The sequence below is a fragment of the Acomys minous genome (genome assembly GCF_964271855.1).
Source record: "Acomys minous genome assembly, chromosome: 12".
Classification (NCBI taxonomy): domain Eukaryota; kingdom Metazoa; phylum Chordata; class Mammalia; order Rodentia; family Muridae; genus Acomys; species Acomys minous.
In genome coordinates this window covers 5,873,913-5,898,871 of record NC_140493.1, presented here as the reverse complement: position 1 = coordinate 5,898,871, position 24,959 = coordinate 5,873,913, and the positions used below count along the sequence as shown (strand labels likewise).

At 47.2% G+C, this 24,959-nt stretch overlaps 1 long non-coding RNA gene across 1 annotated transcript; it reads left to right on the top strand.

Annotated features, from left to right (window-relative positions):
* The first annotated feature begins 3,751 nt into the window (after positions 1–3,751).
* On the top strand, positions 3,752–15,173 carry LOC311578739. Its single transcript, XR_014772959.1, has 4 exons — positions 3,752–4,050; positions 11,217–11,364; positions 11,485–12,982; positions 14,540–15,173. It is a non-coding gene; the product is annotated as an uncharacterized lncRNA (long non-coding RNA).
* The last annotated feature ends 9,786 nt before the right edge of the window (positions 15,174–24,959 follow it).

Sequence of the window (24,959 nt, the reverse complement as noted above, 5' to 3'; positions counted from 1 at the left end):
CTGGAAGTTGCTGCCTTTTAAGTGCAGCCAGAGCCAGTAGAGCCAGTCTCTGCAGACACCCTGGCAGCAGAGGTCAGCTAGGCTGTGGGCATGTGCAGATGAGGTCCACACTTGGCCGTTGCAAATACAGATGATTACTGAAGAGACAGCTCAGTGGGAGGCATAGCCAGGCTCGTATGTACTCAGCCTGGCGTGGACTGGCCTAGACGTGCTGAAGAGGAGTGGTGCACGTCAGCATGTGAGAGATTGGAGCAGGAGAGCCAAAGCCAAGATCAGCCTGAGGTACATAGCGATTTCCTGACCAGTCCGGCCTATCTAGAGAGACTGTTTCCAAAAAGAAAGACAGAGGTTGGAGAGGAGGCTGTTTCGAATATGTGACAGACGTCTTCAATGGGAAGAGCAAGAGGAAGCCAGAGATAAACCCATCCCTTGGGGGATGGGAAGTGGAAGGGAAGAAAGCCTGCAAGTTTCGACAGTGCTTGCAAAGCATCCTTTGTTTTCTTACTCTCTTTAGAGGCTTCTAGAATCTTCTCTCTATAACTGGGGGCTCTGGCAGGTCACAGTGAAGGGCCTTGTGATGACATGTGTTTGAGGCAGTGGCAAGGCAGCCTGTCAGCCTCTCACTCTGAGGACACGGCCTTGAGTTGAGCAGGTTTTCTTCTAGTGCTTTTTTTTTTTTCCAGAGACAGCGTCTCTCTGTGTAGCCTTGGCTATCCTGGACTTGCTTTGTAGACCAGGCTGGCCTCGAACTCACAGTTCTAGTGTTTCTTTAGTAAACTTTCCGCGCTCCTCTCTTCCTGCCTGCCTCACTCAAACATCTCGCTTCCTGTATTTGTCCTCTCCTGGATAGAGAAAGCAATCGTCACCTTTACAAAACCCAAACCAAACAAACAAAAAACCACTCCTCAGCTGGACAGGGCACTCTAGCGACACGTTGAAAATTGGTGGTCACAGGTACAGGATATGAATCATGTCCCAATTCTTTGTGATTTCGGAAAAGCCATAGAGTCATTCTATGTCTCAGGTGCCTTATAAAGGAGAGCTTTGCAGTTCTTCCGGCCCTGCAGACTGTAGGAGAGCATTGTCTCCACGTTAATAGAACTGGTAAGTACCTGTTAGACAGACAGACAGACACACACACTCATGCATGCACCCATGCATGCACGGACACGCACCTGCACCTGTACCTGTAAGCGCACCTGCACGCATACAAGCACACATATACATTAGACTTGCCCCTGTGGTAACCTGGCTTTAAGAGTTGCAAAGCACAGCAAGGTAGTAGTCCCCAGCTGCCTTCTCATGACTGTCTTATGTAAGTTACTTGTAAACTGTTGTGCCTGATATGGAGCTACTAAGTTAAGTATTCAAGGGTTAATTGCTTGCAGGTGTGTGTGTGGGGCAGGGTAGCACCCCGATCACATACACTAAGTGCTCAAATTATCCCTGATTGGCCAGTAAAATTGCTACACCTGAGTCAGGCAGAAGCGAAGTGGGTGGAGCTAAGGTTCTCAGACGTGGAAGAGCAGAGGATCATGGGAGAGGAAGAGAGACAGAAGAGGAGGAAAAAAGCAAAGTTGCGATGGGTATAAGCAGGAACTAGGAGGTCATGTCTGGGAAGAGCTTGCTCTGAGGATTGGTGTGTAGAGAGAAACAGCCGACATGAAAAACATGCATAAGTGTTTACGGGACTTGTGGATGGGAGGTAGCCCAGATAGAAATGACTAGAACAAATGGCCTGGGATGTGGCGCTGGGAGATAATCAAAGAGCATAGGGGTTAAGATCTGTCCAGCACCAGTGTTTAGAGCATATTAAAAATCTAACAGGTGTCTGCGTACTTTAATCATATAATAGCAGGTTAAATAATAACTGCCATAATAACTATATGCATTAATAGTAAGCATTAATATGCATTTCTACAACAGTAGACTCTTTTTACAAGGCAGCAGTGATCTAGTTGGATCACTTTTTATAGAAATCGTGTTTGCTCCCCTTAAAGAAAAAAATTGTTCCAAATTTTTAACTACCTCCTGCTTTTAGAGTCACCTGGTTTTGCCTTTCTGAGAGTCCCACCCGTGCTCTGCTCTATATTCTATATTCTGCTCTATATTCTATATTGAGACTCCCCCATGTGAGACAGAAACTACAGGGATGTGGATGAGGTTTCAGATTGAGTTTCAGAACTAGGCTCCAACAGATCACATCAAACTAAATGTCACACAGCTTAAAAAAAAAAAAAAAAAACTTTCGGAAGATAGATTCCCAAAGTGGACTAGTTCTTCCAGAACACAGGAGGTTCCAGGCGGCCTGGGCTGGTGTACCGAGACGCTCTGCTCCCTCCGTCATGAAGAAGTAAAGTGAGGAAACCGGATATAAGCTCATCTGTGCCGTTGCTTTGGTTCCACTTTGCAGAGCCCAGTGCTCTCCCCAGAGCAGTAGGTGCTCCCTCTGCCTTGGGAAGCAGAGGCTATCCTCACTTGGCTCTCGGTGTGTTGAGCTGTGGCATTGCCTACTGCTCCGTCCAGGCACCTCTGCTCCCAGCTCCCTTTCGGAGTTTCCTGGAAGGGAGAGGAAGTGGCTTGGTTCTTCCTTCCTTCCTTGGACTGTTGTGACTGCACTCTCCATGCCTCTGCTCTCACCTCGACAGTTGGCAGCAGTTGGTGGCAGCATTGGCGACAGTGCTTGGCAACGGGGGCAAGATGCCAGCAGCCTTGATAGCCTTGCAACACCCCTGACTTTCTGTCCCAGGATCCCGACCTCATAGCTCAGATTCAGGAAGAAACTCTGTGTGTGTGTGTGTGTGTGTGTGTGTGTGTGTGTGTGTGTGTGTGTGTAACAACTTAACCTTCTTTACATGCTTGTCCAGCCCAATTTCATGTCCTCTTCCCCCTTCCCCCTGCAACACTGAGTCCAGTCTGTGCTGCCCATATACTCACTGGTGTGGGATCCTCCACTGGAGTGTGATTGACTAGGCAGGGGTCACACCCTAAAGAAAGTCACACCCTGACTTCCTCCCTCCCCCACCTCTCCCCCGACCCAGCAGCTGTGAACTGTCAAAGGCTTTTCAGATACTGGTAGGTATTAGCGAGTCCCTCCTCCTTCCATGGTAGAGTTAACTGGTTTGCTTGAGTAGAGATGATCACAGCTTCTAGAAACTCATGAGTACAGTAATGTCATGTCCAGAAAACACCTCTTCCCCCTCCCCCAACCCCTCCCCCAGCCCTTCCCCTTTCCCTACTCCATTTTTCGAGACAGGGCTTCTCTGTGTAGCTTTGGCTGTCCTGGACTCACTTTGTAGACCAGGCTGCCCTTGAACAAACAGAGATCCGTCTGCCTCTGTCTCCCAAGGGCTGGGCTTAAAGGCTTTTCCCTTTTGCCATCTTTCTGCCCTGACTTCTACGACGGTCCCTTGGCCTTGGAGCAGGAATCTCTATGTTTTATTTTTAATATTGTTGACATTTGAAAGTCTATTTTCAAAGCAGCTATCCCTAAGCTTGGCCAGCTTGGTGAGGATGAATGCATAAGCCAATTTCTAACTACCTCTTCCCCAGTAATGACTGTAAAGCCGGAAAGGATGCGGAGAAATCCCACAGCCAGGTGCTCATAGCTACAGCCTGTGGGGGATGTGGGGAGGGGAGGCTTCCTGGAGATGTTTTGTAGTTGTAAGATATGGAAACTTCCTCACTCGAGGGGCTTTTGGTTTTTAAGAAACAGAAAACGATGCAATCGAACTTAAAAATGAAAGGGAGGCAGACTTCTGCCGCACAGAAGTGTATCCTGAGTGCCCGCCCTCCCTTCCCCCTGCTGCTGGGGGTTGGGGGTAAGTAATTTCCCTTTTTCAATTACACCACAGAGAAAAGGGGCATTGGGAGCCCACCTCGGCCACCAGCAGCTGCGTCCATGCTTGACACCAAGATGAAGGGCGGCGTATCTGCAGACGAACAACTGTGTGTGAATGGAAGGGAACCACCCAGCCCTAGTGCTGGAAAGGAAGGAAGCCAGCACATCTTAGGTCCAACAGAGGAGAGGAAGGACGTTACTGAGAGCAGGTAAGGATCCCAAGGAACATCCAATTCTATGAACTCTGGGTGCTCAAATCTGTCTGGCCTGCCCACGGACTTCCGGTCAGCAAGTATTGGCCTGCCAACAGACCTTACTCTGCCTTGAACTTTGCTGCATTTTTTAATTCTTTAAATTGATGGTGGAAAAGAACTTGAAGCCTACAGGACCACTCGGGGATGCTAGGGAGTTCTCTGCGCCTTTTCACCCCCTTCCTATAAACACACTTTCCATCTTTTGTCTAGAGGCAGGAATGCTTTCTCTACAGAAAACGCGGCTTTCTCCAATGGATTCTCAGCACTCCAGGACACAGGAGTGACAGCATTGCATTTCTTCAGTTCTGGTCACCTCAGGACCCGAAACAGCTCAGTCTCTGGTGAAATGTAGGGCAGCTGCCCAACGCTGATTTAAACAATTCAGAGAGGACAGGGCCAGGAGATGTAAGCATGGCCGTGGCGCATCCGCAAGGTGTGGGCGGCTTTCCCAGCTCCTGGGTGCCCCTCTTTGGAGAGGCGTCTTCTTCTGTTCTCTTCCTTGCTAACCCTGAAGCGAGCATCGAGCATGGCAGCTTTTCTACCCCATGCTGAGTCATGAGTCAGGGCTGTCGGCGCAAGCTTTTAGAACCCTCAAAGCCATTGACACACACTGCCTGCTTCCAGCTCTTTCTATGAGGAAGCAACCATATAGAAGGTTCTCCTTGAGGGACATCTTAGCTTTAAGTTCTTCCACGTGCTTTATCCCGTTGTTTCTCTTCTCAGAAATGACAACTTTGTCCTTCTCGCTCTCTACCTCCTTCTCCTCTTCCTCCTCTTCTGTTTCCTGCGCATCTTCCTCTTCTTCCTTTGAATACTTGGAAGAGTCTAACCCTGGGCTTCCCAATCTATAGGATCACAGAGAAAATGGATACCAATTTTCAAACCTGTGACCCAAGGCAGACACATCGCTTCTGCTCAAAGCCACTTGGGCCAGGATAGTTCCCAGGGCTTTCCCTAAGAGCGGGCTGCACATTTGAGGGAACTAGAGAGTTGTTGAACTATCTCTGGCCCAACAGAACTGTCCCATCAAAGTGGCCTGCGCAGCACAGCTCCTGCAGTGTTGAAATTGGCATGGGGGAGAAGCAAAGTTGCGCTGAGATAATCTGGTGCTGCCCTGAGAATACAGGAACATTCGCGAAAACAGGAACAAGTGACACAACACTGCTTGTCCCCTAAGAAGCTGCAATTCCAACCCACACACCACTGGGGTTTATTTGGAGTGACAAAATGGTCTAAAGGTCACATGGAATAATAAAAGAGCGGGGACAGCCAGTGCAAGTGTGACCAGAATCAGGAGGGAGAACTAGCTTACTCAACACGACAGTCTACAGATAGAGAAAGCGGAGAAAATACAGATTTACATTGCAGAGTTGTAGGAAACAAGAGGCCCAGATACACTTGAGAATTTAAAATGCAAAATGGTTCATTGTCACTTAGAGAACAAGAGCAATTCAGAAGTGATGTAGCAAACAAGCCATTTGGGAGGAAAAAAGTATTAATTTTTTTTTTTTTTGTACAGGGACTTGGTTATCCTGGACTCACTTTATAGACCAGGCTGGCCTTGAACTCACAGCGATCTGCCTGCCTCTGCCTCCCGAGTGCTGGGATTAAAGGCGTGCGCCACCACGCCTGGCTCAATACTTTACTTCTTATGTCCAACTAAATAATACTATGTGGATTGGTAGCTGAAATGCAAACCATTAAGACCAGAACAATGTTAGAACAAACATGTCCTTTCCTCCCTCTCTCTCATCTCTCTCATAATTTCGAACAGGGAAAGATTGGGAGACATCTTGGATTGGCACCGTTCCTTGAACAAAACTGAGAGCGAGTGAGGGAGGGGCAGTTCACCTGGAGGTCCATGAACGACCTAGGATTCGGTTCTCTTCTTCCGCCATGTTTACTAAAGATCAAACCTTAACCCACTGAGTCATCTTATCGGTCCTTAAAAGGATGATAACTCCTGAGCCAAGTATAGCGCCCATGACGGCGTAATGCTGGAGCAAGAATGAAGGAAAACGTCTGGTCGGCTAGAGACCTGACATTCTGGTCGGGTAGATCAGTCATCTGGCCGAAGGACCACCCTCGGGAAGGAAAGCCTACCCCTCGGAGGGCAAGCTCACCTTAGCCAGGCTGACGATAAGACAGGATAGTTATTCAGTCAGTAAGATCTGTACTTTTCCTTCCCAGAATTCCCGCCCTCAGGACTGTTAGAGCTGATGCGAGGCAGGGTTAGTTGGTCCAGTCCTCTCTGAGTCCTGACCTAGGAAGGTCCAAGTGTTCCTTCTCCTCGGAGCCCCCCCTCTCATCCCCGCCCGCCCGGCCCCGCCCCTGCTGGCCAGAACGCAATACTCTTCTCAGTACTTGGGGCTTCCTTGTTCTCTAAGACCCCACCCCCAACCATGGGACTGACACCGATGCCTGCTAACCTCACACTTTCTTTCTCCATTCTCTGCCTGAGTGTTTTTTCTTTTAAATTTTAATTAAATTCTCCTAAGCTTCTGTTTGAGTCCATTCCTAAATTCTTGTGTTAGTGATGCCAAGAATACGATCCTCCTCCGTCACCCTATCACCTGTCTGTCAACTAGGGGGGAAGAAACCCTCACATTTTCTGATACCAGTAATTCCAGCTCTTGGGAAACCAGCCTGGGATCCATTGCGAGAGTCTGTCTCAGTGTGTGTGTGCTGGGGTGGGGAGGGCGAGGGGGAACGGCAAGGTAAAAAATATCATAAAGTCAAGAAATAAACCGCAGGGGGGAAAGTTTACAATTCACATAATGGGTTAATTTTTTTTAAGCCTGCAAAGAAATCTGAAGAATCAGCAACAGGAAAAAAAAAGGAAAAGGAAAAAATAGGCAAAATAAGAACAAAAGTTACAACAAAAGCCAATAAATATATTAAAATATCTTTCAACCTTTTGAATAATCAAAGAAATGTAAAATAAAACAAGATACAACTTTTAATTGCAAAAATAAAGCTTTGACTATACTTGAGAGTGTGGGAAACAGGAACTCTCGTGTGCTGTTAACGGAGTATAGATTTCTGTGGCTCCCTTTTGAAGGCATTTGGCAGTAACTGTTAAAACACAGAGTACGCATTCTTTCTTTAACTCAGCAATTCCCCTTCTAGGAAAAAATTTCCCTAGAAACATTTGCACCAGGAGCTAAATATATACTATACTTGAGCAGCACACACTGTTATTTGCGGTAGTGAGAAATTAGTCAGAGCTGGCATGGTGGGAAGCACCTTTGATCCCAGCACTCAGAAGCAGAAACAGGTGTGAATTTGAGCCACAGGCCACTGTAGGTGTGAGCCACAGGCCATTGTAGGTGTGAGCCACAGGCCACTGTAAGTGTGAGCCACAGATACTCTAGATGTGAGCCACAAGCCACTGTAGATGTGAGCCACAGGCCACTGTAGATGTGAGTCACAGGCTGATGTAGATGTGAGCCACAGGCCACTGTAGATGTGAGTCACAGGCTGATGTAGATGTGAGCCACAGGCCACTGTAGATGTGAGTCACAGGCCACTGTAGATATGAGCCCCAGATACTGTAGATGTGAGCCACAGGCCACTTTAGGTGTGAGCCACAGGCCACTGTAGATGTGAGTCACAGATACTCTAGATGTGAGCCCCAGATACTGTAGATGTGAGCCACAGGCCACTGTAGGTGTGAGTCACAGGCTGATGTAGATGTGAGCCACAGGCCACTGTAGATGTGAGCCACAGATACTGTAGATGTGAGCCACAAGCCACTGTAGATGTGAGCCACAGGCCACTGTAGGTGTGAGTCACAGGCTGATGTAGATGTGAGCCACAGGCCACTGTAGATGTGAGCCACAGATACTGTAGATGTGAGCCACAGATACTGTAGATGTGAGCCACAGGCCACTGTAGGTGTGAGCCACAGGCCACTGTAGGTGTGAGTCACAGGCTGATGTAGATGTGAGCCACAGGCCACTGTAGATGTGAGCCACAGATACTGTAGATGTGAGCCACAGATACTGTAGATATGAGCTACAGGCCACAGGCCACTGTAGATGTGAGCCACAGGCCACTGTAGATGTGAGTCACAGATACTGTAGATATGAGCCACAGGCCACAGGCCACAGGCCACTGTAGATGTGAGCTACAGGCCACTGTAGATGTGAGTCACAGGCTGCTGTAAAGAATCAAGGCCTATGAAACATAAGACATAATACAGTACTGTTAAAAAGAATTCTCAAAATTATATTTTATTCAATATTTCTATACAGGTATGTATACACATCTAAATTTGTGTCTAAAACCAAACAGTACCCATGACTATGTTCAGCTATATACATCCCATGAGGTTGTATAAATCAGAAAATAGGCTTTTACATTCGATGCTATACACACTTGAATTGTTTAAACAAATGTACACATTTTAAAAATTAACTAATAATTGTGTGTGTGTGTGTGTGTGTGTGTGTGGTGTATGAGTGGAAGTGTGTGTGGTATATGAGTTGTGTGTGTGTGTGTGTGTGGTGTGTGTGTATGTGTCATGATGCACATTGGGAAGTCAGAGAACAAGTTTCAGAAGCTGGTTTTGCCTTCTATCTTATTTTTGAGGCAGGGTCTCTCTCTTCTTTCTGCCTCCCCATATGCTCTAAGACTTGGTCTGTTCTCCTGTGTTTGCTGGCTGTCTACGGATGCTCAGCCACAATATCCAGCTCTTTCACGTGTATCCCAGGAATTGCACTCTGGTCATCAGGTTTGTGCAACAAGCATGGTTACCTGCTGAGCCATCTTGCTGGTCCTATATATTTGTTCATTTTTGAGACAGGGTCTCACTTTATAGCAAAGGCTGGCCTGGAACTTTTATGTAGTCCAGACTGGCTCCAAAGCTGCCATTCTCCTGCCTCCATCTGGGAAGGCAGCCCCACCTTCAGCAGAAAAAAATTTAACTTGTAAATGTATTACTTCATGAATAAAACCCCAAGATGTGGATCACTAATCCTTCCATGTAATTATCGGTTTTATATTTTTAACATTTCAATTTGTCCCTAAAAGAGACTAGGAGGACAAAAAAAAAAAAAAAAAAAAAAACACCAAAGCTGGTCCCTCAGAGCATGCTGAAGGAGAATACATCACAGTCAAAGAGGGAGCCACAGCTAATAGCAACGGTCCAGTCCTGGTGTTCAGGCAACTTGTCTAGAAACTTAAAAGCCCTAAACCAGGCGCGGTGGCGCAGGCCTTTAATCCCAGCACTCGAGAGGCAGAGGCAGGCGCAGGCACATCACTGTGAGCTCAAGGCCAGCCTGGTCTACAGAGTAAGTCCAGGACAATCAAGGCTACACAGAGAAACTCTGTCTCGAAAACCCAAAAATAAATAAATAAAATAAAATAAAATAAAATAAAATAAAATAAAATAAAAGCCCTGCGGATACCAGAGAAGTTGCAGATAGCCTTTCCTTTGAGTCCAGCGAAGGTGGATTCGGTACCAGGCGCTGACGGACGGAGGGTTCTCACAAGCCCCTATGCTCCGTGCGTTAGTGGCACAGTATCAGTTCCACTTTCCTAGGGGAATTAGCTTTACAGAGCAAAACTGGGAAGTACGCTTCTATGCTGACTCCACCCTCCCCACCCCACCCCCCACCTGACTGTCTGTGTGTCCTCAGGAAAGTGTCTTTACATTCCCGGGCAACAAACATCAATAAGGCTCATGCAGCGTTGTCCCAGGGAGCCAATCAGCCAACACACAGGACGTGTTCAGCGCGGCGCCTGCCGCACTGTAGTTCTTGCTCGGTCCTAGCCGTATTTCTTATTGTTATAACTTTTTAATGTTATTCTGCGCTGTGGTCTCTGCTCCCCAGGCAGCGTCTTTCCACGCCTCCTCTGGTTCCTCTGATATCCTGAGCTTCTGGCATCTTCGTGGCCCCGCCCCCACTGGTCATCGAGGCTCAGAACCTCTGTTGCTTTTTTGCTCATTTCTGTCTCCCAACCCTTCTCCATCTGTGCTTGTTCCCCATAACAACTTTCTGTAGACACTGACACTCCTCGTGTCACCCTGTGCTTCCATCTTACTGGGCTTAGGAAACTGCAGTCTAGTGACTGTCTAAAATCTTAGACAGCCACCACCACCAGGCAGCTTGTGTTTTCCTCCCTCCCTCCCTCCCTTCCATCTCCCCATGTGCATATGTGTATACAGACGCATTCACCCATGCTTGCGCACAGTGCCAGGCGTCAGTGTCGGGTGTCCACCTTATTTCCTGAGACTGAGGTTTCTCTCGGAAACTGGAACCCATCCCTTCAGCAAGCCTGGCTGGCCGTGGAACTCCCAGGATCCTCTGCTTCCCATGTCCCAGTGCCAAGTTACAGGTGCATGCCGCAGCACCTAGGTTTCTCGTGTGGGTGATGGACATCCAAAGCCAGGCCCTCGTGCGCACGCGCAGCCGCTTTTCCTGCCGAGCCATCAGCCTGTCTCTCCTCAAGTCTTCCCAGTGCTTAGCATACTGCCTGAGAGCAAGCATTTGTTACATAGACTGAGCCATAACAAAGAGGAGGCAGCTCCCATGGCAACTTGTTCCCAGCCTTCTGCAGACCATTCACAGAGCCTTCCTTTTGGAAGCTGGGGTATAAGTTAAGCAAACGAAATGACTTCTTCATTGTTGTTATTGGCTCATGTTATTAAACTAGGTGCCAAGAGCACCATAGTTCAAAAAACAAAATTATAGATTTTTTTTTTTTTTTGAGACAGGGTTTCTATGTGTGACAGCCCTGGCTGTCTTAGAACTCTCTTTGTAGACCAGGCTGGCTTTGAACTCACAGAGATCTGCCTGCTTCTGCCTCCTGAGTGCTGGGATTAAAGACGTGCACCACCATGCCCTCCCCTAGAAAAAGCTAATTGTCTGGGGCTTGAGAGATGTCTCAGTGGTTAAAAGCACTTGCTGTTCTTGCAGAGGTCTGGTGTTTGTCTTGGAACCCATATTGGGCAGTTTACAGCTCCTATAACTCTAGTTCCAGAGGATCTGCCGCCCTCTTCTGGTGCTCAAGGGCACTGCATGCACATAATACACCTATCTCATAGGACTCAGGCACACATGAAAATGCATTAATAAATCCTTAAAATTTAATTGGCTTTTCTTTGGTGATTCTAGAGTTCGGCAGTGTCTCACTTCACAAAGCAGAGCACATTTTCTGGTGAGATGAGGAGCGAAGGTTTCCTTCATCCTAAGCACAACACAAAGTAGAGTGGTCGTGTTGAAGGCGTCTTCTAGAAGCCACCACTTCCTTTCGCTGGTCCAGGTAAGCCAGACCTAGGATCCTGTGGAAATACTTACTCTTCATTGTTTCTGGTGTACAACTCCTGAAAAGCTGGGCATCTCCAGAGTGTCGTGAGCTGACTAACGGCTTGGTGGCCCCTAGGTAGCTGGTACAAGAAAGAGGACATCACACCCCCAACCTCTGGAAGGCAAGAGACACTAAAGGGTAAACTGATAAACTGCCAATAATCTAGTCAGCTAGGCTTGTGTGGCGGAACCTCCACAAATGGACCCTCTTCGCGGAGCACCCCAAGAACTGAGGACAAGACAGTTCCTGGAGGGAGCCTCACCTCATGTGGCTTGATGTTCCTTCTGTCAATACTGCTCAGCGCATCGTGTCTGTTTTCATTGCAATCTAGTGGTAAACGTGACTGTTTTCAGGATTTCCGTTAGCCCTTCGAGCAAATCAATTGGACCTGAGTTCAATTAAATTGAGCAAACCCAATTTATAGCGTTTTCCAGAAGTTCCGGTACAATAGCCAGAGGCTTGTAACTCACATCCCAAGTGTGGGGCATGGGACAGTCATGCATCTTCAACCTGTGGAATCCGATGCCACCTCCGGGCAGTGGCAGGAATGACTCGGAAGCCCCAGCTGGTACCTGTTGCAGAACTGATTTCTTCTTTGCTGGGGGAGAAGTTCCACAAGTGAGCGTTTGGCAGAAAACACTAAACCTGAATTTCTCCTACTAATTGGCTATTATGACTCCCCTGGCATTTTATTTTAGTTTTAAACCTTTATGATTATGTACCACCAGACACAGGCAGCTCCATTGTTTGCTCAGTTTGGGTCTCAGGCAGAAGCTCAGGCCACAGCTAAGGCCACCCAAATGCTTTGTTTAATGAGAGGAAACAAAGCCAAGACTCCCCTGCCTCGCTGGTGGTGGTAACAGTTCTAGAAGCTGTTGGAAGGATGCTTAAAGTAGAATAAAAGAAAAACAACAGTGAAGGTGGAGAGCCATGAGGGTCTAGAGAGGCTTCTGTGGGGAAGTGACCTCAGGCTGGGGTCTAAATGTCAGTTAAGACCAAATCATAAAAATAAAAAATTAAAAAAAAAAATCAAGGAGAGAGCAACCTGAAAGGCCCAGGCTGGGGATGAAGCTGCATTTCGGAGGAGAAAGGGTCAGAGGCCTGGATCCTGCGCTTCACTGAGGACGGCAGAAGGAGTCCTACCTGATGGAGACTCTAAGACCACAACAGGAATCCGCTGAAAAGCTTTCTAAAGGGAAGACGATGGTCTGACTCCACCTACGAGGGTCACTGTGGCCTTGACACATACAGCACCGGGTCACCGCAGCAGTGCAGTGAGACAAGGATGGAGCAGGACAGTGCTGAGGTGGACAGCTTTATGCTGTCTTGGAGAAGAGACCCACTTGTTGATGAAGGCAGGAGCAAGAGACAAGAGGAGTCCATAGTGATTCCAACGTAGATGGCGAAAAGATGCAGATGATGGAGTCCTGTGCTCGCTGGGTGATGGCTGGACGGACAGAAGGAAAGGAGCCAAAATCCATGTTCGCGTCACATGAGGTTGAAGATGCTTCTGGACATCTAAGAAGAGAGTGAAGGCTGCCAGGGGCATCTGCAGCCTGGAGCTTGTGGACAGGTGAGGTTGGGACTCCAGATCTGCCGGCCACCTGCTAAAGAATGGGGGGGGGGGGTTGGTGATGAGGCGAGTGTGGGCCAAGAGAAGACAAGAAGGGATGGGAAATGTAGCAGGGGAGACAGTGGGAAATGTCTCAGGTCAGAGGTGGGTGTATCCAAGGGAGGAGGCTGAGGGACTGCAAGCGTTTAGCTACCTGTGGTGGTACGCACCTGTAATCCCAGGACCAAAGAAGCTGAGGCCAGCCCTGAGCTACAAACAGAGTAAAAACCAAAGACAGGAGTGCAGCTGTAGCTCGGTTGGAAGAGAATTGCTTCGCCTGGGGAAAAAATTCCAGGCTCAATCCCAGCACTGTGTAGACACAGCGTGCTGGCTGACGTCAGAGTTAATCTCAGTATTCAGTAGATTGGAGGATCAGAAGCTTGAAGTCATTTTAAATGATGTAATGAGACCCAGCCTCAAACAAACGCAACAAACCAGGAAGCAACTTAAAAGGAAATCCACCTGCAAAAGCTAAGAGAAGAAAGTGAGAGATTGCAGGAAGTAATGAGGGGTGAGGTCAAGGGGAAAAAAAAAAGGAAATGGCTGCTCCACAGTGTCTCAGGAGCTTGGTAGATAAAAGTTCAAACACACTAAGTTAATGCAAGGGCTAGAGTTACGTTTTAAGTTTTAATCACTGTCCTTAAGAGATCTATAAGACAAAAATCACTCTAACCTGTAAGCCCCACTTTCCCAAAGGCAGATAACTTCCTGGGACACCGGACATTGTTGATCATTGTACGGTAGCCAGCTGCGTGTTTTCACTTCTGTGAACAAGGGTGGTTGCTCTAACTGAACAGGACGTGCTTGGTCACGAATAGGCAGGAAATATATCGAGATATGTGCTGTCTTCCAATTGGAAGAAGGCAGGAATTCTCGGACTAGTGAAATTCTGGGTCCTGACCATTCTCTGGGAACCTTGGGTCTGGACCTGGGTAGCATCCGCTGTCCTGGCTGGCATTTAATAAAACTTGCTTCGAATCTGGCTCAGCTCCACTGTCCTTGAAGAATGCGTGCAAGGAAGGAAAGAAGGAAGGAAGGAAGGAAGGAAGGAAGGAAGGAAGGAAGGAAGGAAAAGAGGAGGGCAGACATGGCTGCTTCTAGGTCATGGCGGAGGAGGTTTATTGTAAATGAAAAGTAAGAGAGCGTAGCCAGAGGGAAGGACATCCAGGAGAGTTCAGGCTAAGTGTAACCCTAAGATGAGGAAGGAGAGAGCCAGAAAAGGAAAGGGGGCGGGGCGGGGGTGGGGCGCAAAAAGGCTGGGTGACCAAAATGGCTGACTTATATAGGAAAGAGCTACTGGGAGAAAGGCAAGCCCAGCCTAGTCCCTGGGCTGGAGATGGTTAGGGTAGAGGGTCGGGTATGCCAGCCAGAGGACTCCAGCAGGTAGGGGCTGAGGGATGCTGGGAGAACCTGGCAGCCAGGTCTACTGTGACATATTAAATAGGCAGCTCAGCTGGGTTTGACCCTCTTACAGTCAAGTTGCTGTGTTTGACATAGTGGCTCTTTATTTAAAACCAGAAAGCAGAACCGGGCAAATCAGCCTTGGTGTGTCTACTGCCTGCAGCCACAGTGTCCTAGAGGACAGAGCAGCTTCTACAGGTTGTGAGACATCCCGGCATCGGAACCGACGGAGGGAGTGGGTGCCCATGGCCAGGATGCCGGCTGGAGATCTACTGCCTCAAGTATGTTTGCCCGCAAACTGGTTTTTGTCAGTTCCACGTGACTTTGCAATTATATAAACTGATGAACCGAGACCGGAAAAGAATTGCCCTCGTATAAAATCCAAACTGAATGCGTGAAGGAAAGTAACTTAACAATAGTCCCAGAGCCACTTACAGATCAGACAAATATAAATTAATCGGGGTGCTGAAGACTTCTGAGCCTCGAATGGTGCAATCTGTCTTTGCTCTAACAACGTGAGGACTAGAAACCCGCCACATCGAACCTGTTTTTGACTCCCCTCCCCGAGCCCTTTCCTTTGGGACATGGTCTCGTGCAGGCTGGCTTCAGGCTCTGTGTTCAGCTGAGGATCGCATTTACCTTCTGACCTCCTTGCTTCTACCTCTCAAGTGCTGGGATACCAGGTAAGTTCCACCGTACCTGACTCGAAGTTTGCTTCCTAACTGTGCATGCTGAACTCCAATTAGGTGCCATGCGTTTTTAAAGAGGTGGTTTCCCTTTACCACGCTGCCAAATGAAGGTTTACCTGTGTTTTACCTACTATAAAGTTCAGTGCTTCCCTGTGTACTGTCTCCCCACCTTCGTAGATTTCGCAGCCTGCCTCTGGCCTGACAGCCTCCAAGCAGACCTGTCTCCGCCTTCACTCAGCTCCCATTCCATTCAGGCCATGACCTTGAACTACTGACCTTGAACCCCTTCTTCTCCACCTCATCAGCGCAGATTCGAATCTCTTCCTTGGAAAATTTAGGGCCGATCACACCTCTCGAGTCCTTAACAGCTTCCTAAGACAGGAGTGACTAACAACTACCCACAAGACTGCTGATCAAAATGTTGACACGGGTGGAGCTGTTACTATCACTTAGCCCAACTCTGCCCCTTCAATCAATTTTCAGATGAAATCCTGAAATGTAGGCGCCTTGCTCCAAATCTCAATGGCAGTGATGACAGCATCATGATGATTTGAATAGACAGACTCTTAAGCACCCTTATCTTTCTTACCATCTCATCAAATAGAACATATGGGGGGGGGGGTGAGGGGATGGGGGGGGGTTTGGAATTCTACATAAGGGAACCGAAGACTGAGAGCCAAACACAAGAGCAGTGCTGGTTCCAGTCCGCAGTGTGGCTTCTCAGGAAGATCATAGGAATGCCACTAAGGGGACATTTAACAGCATGCAGAGACATCCTTGGTTGTCACACAAGTAAGGGTGCTGCTGGCACTTTGTGGGTTGAGGCAGTCCAGAGGGCCTCTGGGCTGTCAACAGGGACTGTCTTGGCACAGCGTTCACAGAGCAAAAGATGACAAGCTCTGCAGTTGATGTTGATGAAGTCTGTGCACATGAAACCTTCATTGCAAAACAAACGCCTTATATCACAGCTACACTGTGACATAGAGCAGAGGACACAGGGGTGGTGAAGGGTGCAGAACCCGACTTCCAGGCCTGACCTAATGACGGCTTTGGAACTTGGGGGGAAAGTCATGTGCTGTCTCTGGATAGCTCTTTTCTTCCTGCGACTAGGGCAGCCACTTAATGGGACCAGATTCCCACTATGGTGAGCCAGTGGTCCGCAGGACTCCATAGAGCTGTCCCTCTAAATGGAGCGTTGTCAAGGATGTCAAGCAGATCCATGTTTGCACACTGGCTTGTTTTAGGTGACTTTCTCAGCTTTCTCCTCCAATTGCAAAGAAAATCCATAATCATTACAGACACCTGAGGAAATACAGGCTAACACAAAGGGAAAGGGAAAAATTACTTATACTCTTCAGAAAGGACATGAATTATACAGACATCCAGACACTAGACCCCATCATTTTAAAGATGTTTGTCACATAATAACTGTGTGGGACACAATATGCATTTTCAGTATACACAGACATGATATCCACCATTCTGAGAAAAAAGTGGAGAACATGGAGTCACTTCCTGTTGTGACATCATTTCCTCTTCCTCTTCCCTAAGGAGCAATACAACCTATTGCCTTCAGGTACTGGAGGAGCTTGCATTCTTCACCATGGCTCTTTCCCTTGGCACTTGTAGCTTAACTATTTTTGGTCTTAAATCTTTATTTCTCTCTGATACAGATATCTGAGACAACCCTCTGATCACACCGGAAGCTGAACAGTGTTTTAATAGCCTATGCATGCTGTTTTCCGGCCATTCTCCAGAGGTGTCTGGGTTCTTGGCAAGACATTCCTTCTTTTCCTCTGTCCAGAAAATGCCAGATACAGTCTAAGACCTCTTGAAATATGAGTCTGGCTTCCAAGGCACCCAACGGAGAGCCAAAAAGCATTTCGTTTCACATATGAAGTAATTCTTTCCTGAGAAACACAGAATCGGGTCCTGTGTTTTGCAAGGTCTCCACTGTGAGAGATAAGCTTTGGAAAACAATCTCTTAGAACTATAGGGCCTTAAGTTCACCCTCAGGAACATAAATCCAACCCTTTTGAGCCCAAAGAGATGTAGTTTTCTTTCAGTTACCCCGAGTTCTTCCAGAGTTGGGATTGTTCTTGGCATTAGGCTTCAGGACCAACCACTCAGACACCAGACTGATGAAAGTTTATGTGAATGCTGAACAAGAACGGATGGGTCAGGCCCACAGCCTGTAAATTCAGCCTGTGGCATTGATAGCAAGAACTGACTGGTCAGGGCCACGGTCCAAACTCAGGTATTAGATAGTGACATTGGTCTGCTTCTAAGGGAAGTTTTTAATAAGGAAAAACCATAGTAACCAGCTAACAACCAGGTGGGAAGCAAGGGGGAGGGCAGCATTACGTCATTTTGATTAGCTAACCACAAGAAGAAATTGATTTTGTTCTGAGCACAACGTAACCACCTGGCTAGACAAAGCATCTGAAGCTGATTGGCTAGGCTTTAGGGTAGGAGAGCTCTTGGCGGCTTTCCAGCTCTCTGGGTGTAAGGAACATAGCGGGAGGTCGCGGCCTCAACTCTAATAGAACATCATTTATCTTGAACACAAGCAGAACATGCATTTATCATCGATAGTTTTGTTCTAAGCAGCAAACATTGAACCTTCCTGATTTCAAGTACATAGGGCCTGAGAACAGAAATTTAATTTCACCTTATAATCAAAATGGAGGCTGGAGTCAAAATGGTTTCTGATATGCTAAGAGCTGATGTTAACAAAGGAGCCACAGTGGTGCTAGCAACTAAAGTAGGTCTCGGTGGAGGGGCAACAGAATTTAACCAGGTGACAACACTTAGAAGCCTGAGGTTAGTGACCTTCCTTCCTGGAAACCGCCATAGGCCTTCTTTAGCCATTTATTCATTTATTTATGTTTGAGGTGACGTCCCACATAGCCCAAGCTTGCCTGAGACTGGATTGAGATGGGTAGCCTTGAACTCTGTACATTCCTGACTCTACCTCCCGAGTGCGGGAATTACCAGCAGGCACACACATCCCTTCATGATCCTATGTAACTACAAATGCCTTCCGTACTGAAGCACGTTCGGGCTCACAGACCCCGATCCTGTGTCTCCTCAGAGTCCTGTGAGGGGCACAGGCAGGGGCAGCGCATCTGCCTCGGGGACGAGGAAGTAGGAACTGAACAAGAGGCCACCAACCAGAAGAGCCAGGCCAGACGGGAGTCACTGTCTTCTGCTACTTGACCCTTCAATTACACCTAGTGGGACAGCCACGGAAGTGACAGCAGAGGGACACCAAAGCCACAGCCTAGCACTCTCACCTCAAGGAGACAGAAGGAGAGGAATGGATCTGTCTTTCTAGTAACTTACCACAACACAAAAGCATACAGGGAATATTTGTATGACCATATGTGTATGTGAGGAGGAGAGACAGCAGGAAAAAAAAGAAAAGCCAGTAATGCCCAGTGATTATGGACTAGTAGTGCCATGCAGATCCTGAGGAGAATTAAATCAGCACGTGGCCCTACTTTAAACGGTCTCTTGCAGACTTTAAACTAGTAGGAAATGTTTAAACAATTAGCAAAACAGAAAGCATTTCTGCTGTCCAAAATGATGCATCACCCGTAGAGCGAAATTCATCACCTGAATATGTAGCTTACAGCATTGCCATTAAGATGAGTTCATGCTGTGAGAAAAATGTAATTATGGAAGCTCTGTCGAGGTGACCTTTCGGAAGACCCCTGGAGATGAAGGATGGGCAAATGGTTTAGTGACGTCACTAATATGCCCGCTGCTCTTTGTTTCTGTTTGTTCCATTCATTACAACTAATGACCCTCGTGCAAAGAAATAGCAATACAGCCAGGCCTGTTCCCACAGCTTTTAGACTATGCAGTAAACTGTGTGTGTGTGTGTGTGTGTGTGTGTGTGTGTGTGTGTGTGTGTCTGTCTGTCTGTCTGTCTGTCTGTCTGTCTGCCTGCCTGCCTGTCTGTCTGTCTGCCTGCCTGTCTGTCTGTCTGTCTGTCTGTCTGCTTTTTTGTGACCATGACACAAGCTAGAATTATCTAAAAGTAGGAAACTTGAGCAAATGTCTCTCCTTAAGCTCCAGTTGTATGGTTAGTGACAGATGGGGGAGGGCCCAGCCCACTGTGGGTGGAGCCATCCCTGGGCTGGTGGTCCTGGGCTCTATGAGAGAAAGCAGGCTGAGCAAGCCATGAGGAACAAGACAATAAGCAGCCCCCTTCCAGGGCCTCAGCATCAGCTCCTGCCTCCAGGATCCTGCCCTGTCTGAGCTCCTGTCCTGACACCCCTAAGTGCTGGCATGCTACCTGAGGGTGTCAGCTTGAAAGAAAGGCTTTGAACCCAAAGTTACTTTGGTCATGGTGTTTCATCGTTGGAATAGTGACCCAAGCGAGGACAGAAATTGATAGCAGGATAGTGGGGTGCTGCTGTGATGGGCCTGACCGTGTTCTTTTGGGGAGGATTGTGGAAGGACTTTGGAACTTTGGACTAGAAAAGCCATCGAGTGCTGAGAGCTCAGTGGGGTGTTCTGTGGGAGCCTGGAAGATGAGCAGTGCAGATGATGGAGGCCTGGCTTGTGCAGTGTCAGAGGGAAGCAAAGACTCTTCTGGGCCTTCTGAGTGAAGAATCTGTGGTGTCTGGTCAGCTGAGGAATCGACTGGTATTAACAAGACCCCAGAACCACTAAAGTGAAACATTTGCTTTGCTGAAACAATAGATCCCGGTCACCTGGGGCTGGAGGATCAGCTGTGGTTAAGAAAGAGACCAGCATCATGGAGGTGAAGGCTGGGAAGTGCTTCCTCAGGGCCAGCACACACTGTATCCTAGAGGCGGCCAAGGTTGTGACTTGCACTGGCAGCTGGCCTTGGTAGTTTAAGAGTCACCAGGTGGAACTGGTTTCGAAGGCATGAAGGGGTCATGGAGAGCACTGAATGCCAGGGCTGGAGTCCTTGAAGAGAGCCTTGGAAGTGCAGCCGGCTGCAGCAAGGGACCCCAGCAATTTTGGAAATGCTCATATTATGGGATGACCACCAAGGACAGCAGCAGCAGTGGAGTGGAGCCAGCCGGAGCCTGGAAGACAAACTGTGTGAGTGAAGAAGTGACCCCAAGCCCCAGAAAAATGGGAAGTGAATCCTGGACATTGGACACTGAGTTAATTACACTGAGTTAGAGTCTGGTTTGGTTTTGCTCAGATTGTAACTGTGCCCTGGTTCTTCACTCTTGAAATAAGAAAATATTTCATTTATTATTATTTTTTTTAATCTGACAAGATCCCACAGTTGGGAGACTTTGAGTTTTAAAGGACTTTGGATTTTAAAAGAGATGGCTGATTTTAAAGAGACTGAATTTTTTAAGTGTCTAAATTTTTAAAGACTCTGGGGTTCTTAAATTTGGAACGTTTAGATTGTAATATTGATAGTAATGTCTGATATTGGGGAAGAGCAAGAAAAGAAAGGTTATAGCTTAATAGCCATGTGTTTGTGTGTCAAGTTGACACAGGGTTTTATTTCAACCTGACACAAACCAGAGTTGTCTCAAAGGAGGGAACCTCAGTTGAGAAAATGCCTCCATTGGTTTTGGCTGTAGGACATTTTGTTAATTAGTGATTGATGGGGAAGGCCCAGCCCATTGTGGGTGGGGCCATTCCTGGGCTGGTGGTCCTGGGTTCTATAAGAAATGAGGCTGAGCAAGCCATGGGGAGCAAGCCAGTAAGCAGCACCCCTCTGTGGCCTCTGCATCAGCTCCTGCCTCCAGGTTCCTGCCCTGCTTGGGTTCCTGTCCTGACTTCCATCAATGATGAACAGTGATGAGGAAGTGTAAGCCAAATAAACCCTTTCCTCCCCAGCTTGCTTTGGTCATGGTGGATAGTTCCATCTACATGTGACATGCCCTTACAGAGCCATGCTCAGCCCGCCACAGGAGCAGGGGGAGGAGGGTCTGCCAGAAGGCCTTTGGGGAGTGTTCCAAAACACTACAGAAATCAGAAACCATCTCCACTTCCAGACTTTGCATTGCATGATTCTTCATTTTTTTTTTTTTATGTCAGAAATCACATCCACTTCACTATCACCAGGAGTGTCAGATGTTAAGGGAAAGCAAAAGGCACTTTTTTTTTCCGTTCAGAGAGAAGGATGAAATATAAAAACTTGGCAAATGATTTGTTTATATGAAGACAGAAACGAGGAAACGTGTGGCACGACAAAGAACTCTACATATTCACTGATGGACTAGGCAATTCATTTTAAGATGTGTTTATTTCAACGATAAATGGGAAAATGCCCTGGAAATTTCTGTTACTTTGCAACACAGTGTGTATAAAATACAGAGCAATAGTTACTGGTGATGGCTGTTCTGGGTTGTCAATTTGACTACATCAGGAATTAACTAAAACTCAAAACTGGAGGGCACACCAGAAAGAGCTTTGATTTTTGTTTTTTGCTTAATTTGAAGTAGGAAGGTCCACTTCTAATCCAGATCTTGAGGTGGGAAGACATGCCTTTAACCTGGGCCACACCTTCTGCTGGGAGCCTGTATAAGGACATGGAGGAAGGAAGCTTCTAGTCTTTGTTTGGTTGCCCTTGCCTTGCAGGAAGGCCATCCTTTCCCTGGCATTATGCCTATTTCTTCAGGATTCCAGCATCTGCTGGGGACCAGCTGAGACACCAGCCTTGTAGACTGAGCAATTTCTGGATTCTTGAACTTTTTATTTATGAATAATAATCCAGCCATTGTTGGATTAGTTGAAGCATAGCCTGTAAAGCCTTTTAATAAGACACGTATGTGTGTGTGTGTGTATGTGTGTGTGTGTGTATGTGTGTGTGTGTGTGTGTGTGTTCATTCTATAAGTTCTGTTACTCGCCGGGTGTGGTGGCGCACGCTTTTAATCCCAGCACTTGGGAGGCAGAGGCAGGTAGATCTCTGTGAGTTCGAGGCCAGCCTGGACTACAGAGTGAGTCCAGGACAGCCAAGGCTACACAAAACAGAAAACAAAAAACAAAAAACAAAACAAAACCAAAAACCACCCTAAAGAAGCAACGGAATTGAGCTCCAGTGGCTATCCCTCAGCCAGAAGATCTACAAGGCTGGGAGCGATGGGTGGAAAGGAATCACTTCTGAAGAGCCCTCTGTAATTTTTAAAGGGGTTTGAAATGTCACTTTGGGAAAAGCAGTACTGAGTGCTGCTGAGGTAGGGACCCTGAGAGGACGAGGAGCTGCCAAAAGAGACAGAAACACAGGAACATTGATGGACAAAGCGATCCAGAGCCAATATGCTAAAAGGAAAAAAAAAATCAATTATCACAAGTTGTCCTCTGATTTCCACACAGGCACTGTGCTATCGCCCCCCCCCAAAAAAAAACCCCAACCACTTGATTCACCCATTCATTGACTACTCTTTGCACCTAACGCTGTACTGACACCAGGTTCAATGATAAACAAGGCATGCGCTGAAGTCCAAGGCCCTTAGATCTGGGTGAAAGAGACAAACCCATAGTCACAGGAACACAAAAGTGCTAGGGGGTGCTGGAGGTTTCCTAGGATTGGAGGGGAGGCTGGCGGGCGTTGGGTAAGAGCTTAAGGCAAGAAGACCAGACCTCCCCAGGGAAAAATGTGGTAGCAACTCAGAGGCCCAGGCAGCAGAGCCCAGGAAATGAGCCAATGAGGCTGCCCCAACTTCCTCTTCCTGCCCAGTAGACTGCTCCATCACCAAAAGGAGCTCAAATAATATAGGAAGGTTCAGATGCCAGAGAAGAACTTGTTAAATCTTTAATTCGCCAAATATGTTATCTTGTTTACATTCTTGGATTTTTAAAAATTTCTTAAGAATCAATCTGTGGTCATTATCCTTTTTTGTGTCTTTTCTTGACGAGCTTTTATGTTGTTTTTGTAGCAGTGTGTTAATCTCTTGTTTTTTTAGACAAAGTCTCACTATGTCACTTCGGGTGGTCATGAATTCAAGATCTGTCTGTCTTAATCTCTAGAGTGCCGGAAGGGATGGCCACGTGACACCAAACCTGGATGGAGGAAAATCTTTTTTTTTTTTTTTTTTTACTATTTCTAATAGTAATAACAACAAACCATTTGTGTTTACTTAGAAGTATTCAGAATATAACAAAACAGCTTTTTTTTTCCAATTACAGAGTGGCATTCAGTTAAAAAAAAAAGACAATAATTTTATGTTTGTGCATCAGTTATGACTGCAGCTGAAAATAGCTGTGGACCCCACATGCAACTAATGCGTGCTGTGCATAAACGAGAGCCGAGTTTTTACATTTCCACACCAGTTCACAAGGCCCCTTTCGGTGCCAGGCAAGGGTAGTGGCTACCGAAAATACCACTGGGACAGTTCAGCTAACTATACAAGAAGCACCGTACAGTTCAAAATACGACGTCATAGCTTTATGTCTCGTTGTCCTCTCTAAAAGCAGGAGCTTGTGGGTGGGGTGGACAAGAAAAAAACAAATCCCTCTCCCTTCTCCTTTTTTCCTTCCCTTTTCAGCCTGGATAACTCCCCTTGTCTGCTGTGACAGGCTCCCCTCAGCCTGCAGGCAGCCGCACCCCACGGTGCTTTTCCCTCGCCTGGGCACCTCCTTCCTGTGACCCTGCTTCTGAGGGCAGCATAAGTGCCGCCCCCCACCCACCTCCACATTTTCTCTGCATCAGCAGCCATGGATGGACGCAGGTGATCTTGGACTTGGAGGCTATACAGACAAAGAAGGCTGCAGGCCTCTGGGGTGCCTGGTGTCCGTACCCTTCATTTTTCTCTCTCCCCTTCGGGAGGAACCTAGGTTCCATTTCTGTTTCATAAGGAGCCTTGTTGTCTTTGCAGTTGTCCTCAGATTGTCTGTGTTTCCCTGGCAGTCATGGCCTTGGTCTCAGTTACCATTCTCTTGCTCTGAGGAGACCGCATAACCATGGCAACTCTTACAAAGGAAAGCATTTAATTGGGTCTGGCCTTATAGTTCAGAGGCTCAGTCCATTGTCACCATGGAGAGAAACATGGCAGCACGCAGGCAGACGTGGTGCTGGATAGTGTCTGAGAAGTCTGCCTCTGGATCTCCAGGCAGCAGGAAGAGAGTAAGACGCCAGGCCTGGCTTGGGCTTCTGAAACCCCAAGGCCCACCCCCGAGTGACACACTTCCTCCAGCAAGGCCACACCTCCTAACCCCTCTCAAGTAGCACCACTCCCTAACGACCAAGCATTCAAATGTATGAGCCTAAGGGGCCATTCCTGTTCAAACCACCGCACCTCTCATCTTTCTGAGCACTTCCCAGGTCTGAGAAGCTCACTGCTTTGAGGGTGAGTCTGCACCAAGGATGTGCATGCCTGGCTTTCTAAAGTCCGTTCAAAATTCAAACATAATTCCATGTCCAAAAAATGGCACTTTCTTCCCATAAAACAAACAAACAACAAACAAAATCAATTTACATAGATATCTTTGAGGTCTTTTGGCTTTTGTCAACAGTTTAGCATATTTGCTTTTATCCTGTCACCTTCTCAATTTGGCAATTCATTTGATCAGGACGGCTTCCCTGATAACTTAATGTATGCAATTCTAAATGCAATTTGGTTGCTTCTATAGTTTCTGTCCCATCTCACTTGGCTGGATTATTTTTTTTTTTAAAGAATTTGCAGATTACTTTAGAGTCATTAAACCCAAGTTGTATTTGACCATTTTGTATTTATCGTCAGTGAGCATCGAGCCTGAGGCTCTGGCCCTGAAAGGCATTCTGATAAATCTAAGCATCCTTGTTTCTACTTAGTTTTCAGGGTTTGAGAATGGCATCACTCACTGCTGATATGAGTTATACTGCTTTTTAAATTGCTTTTTAATTTAAGGTTTAAATCTTAAT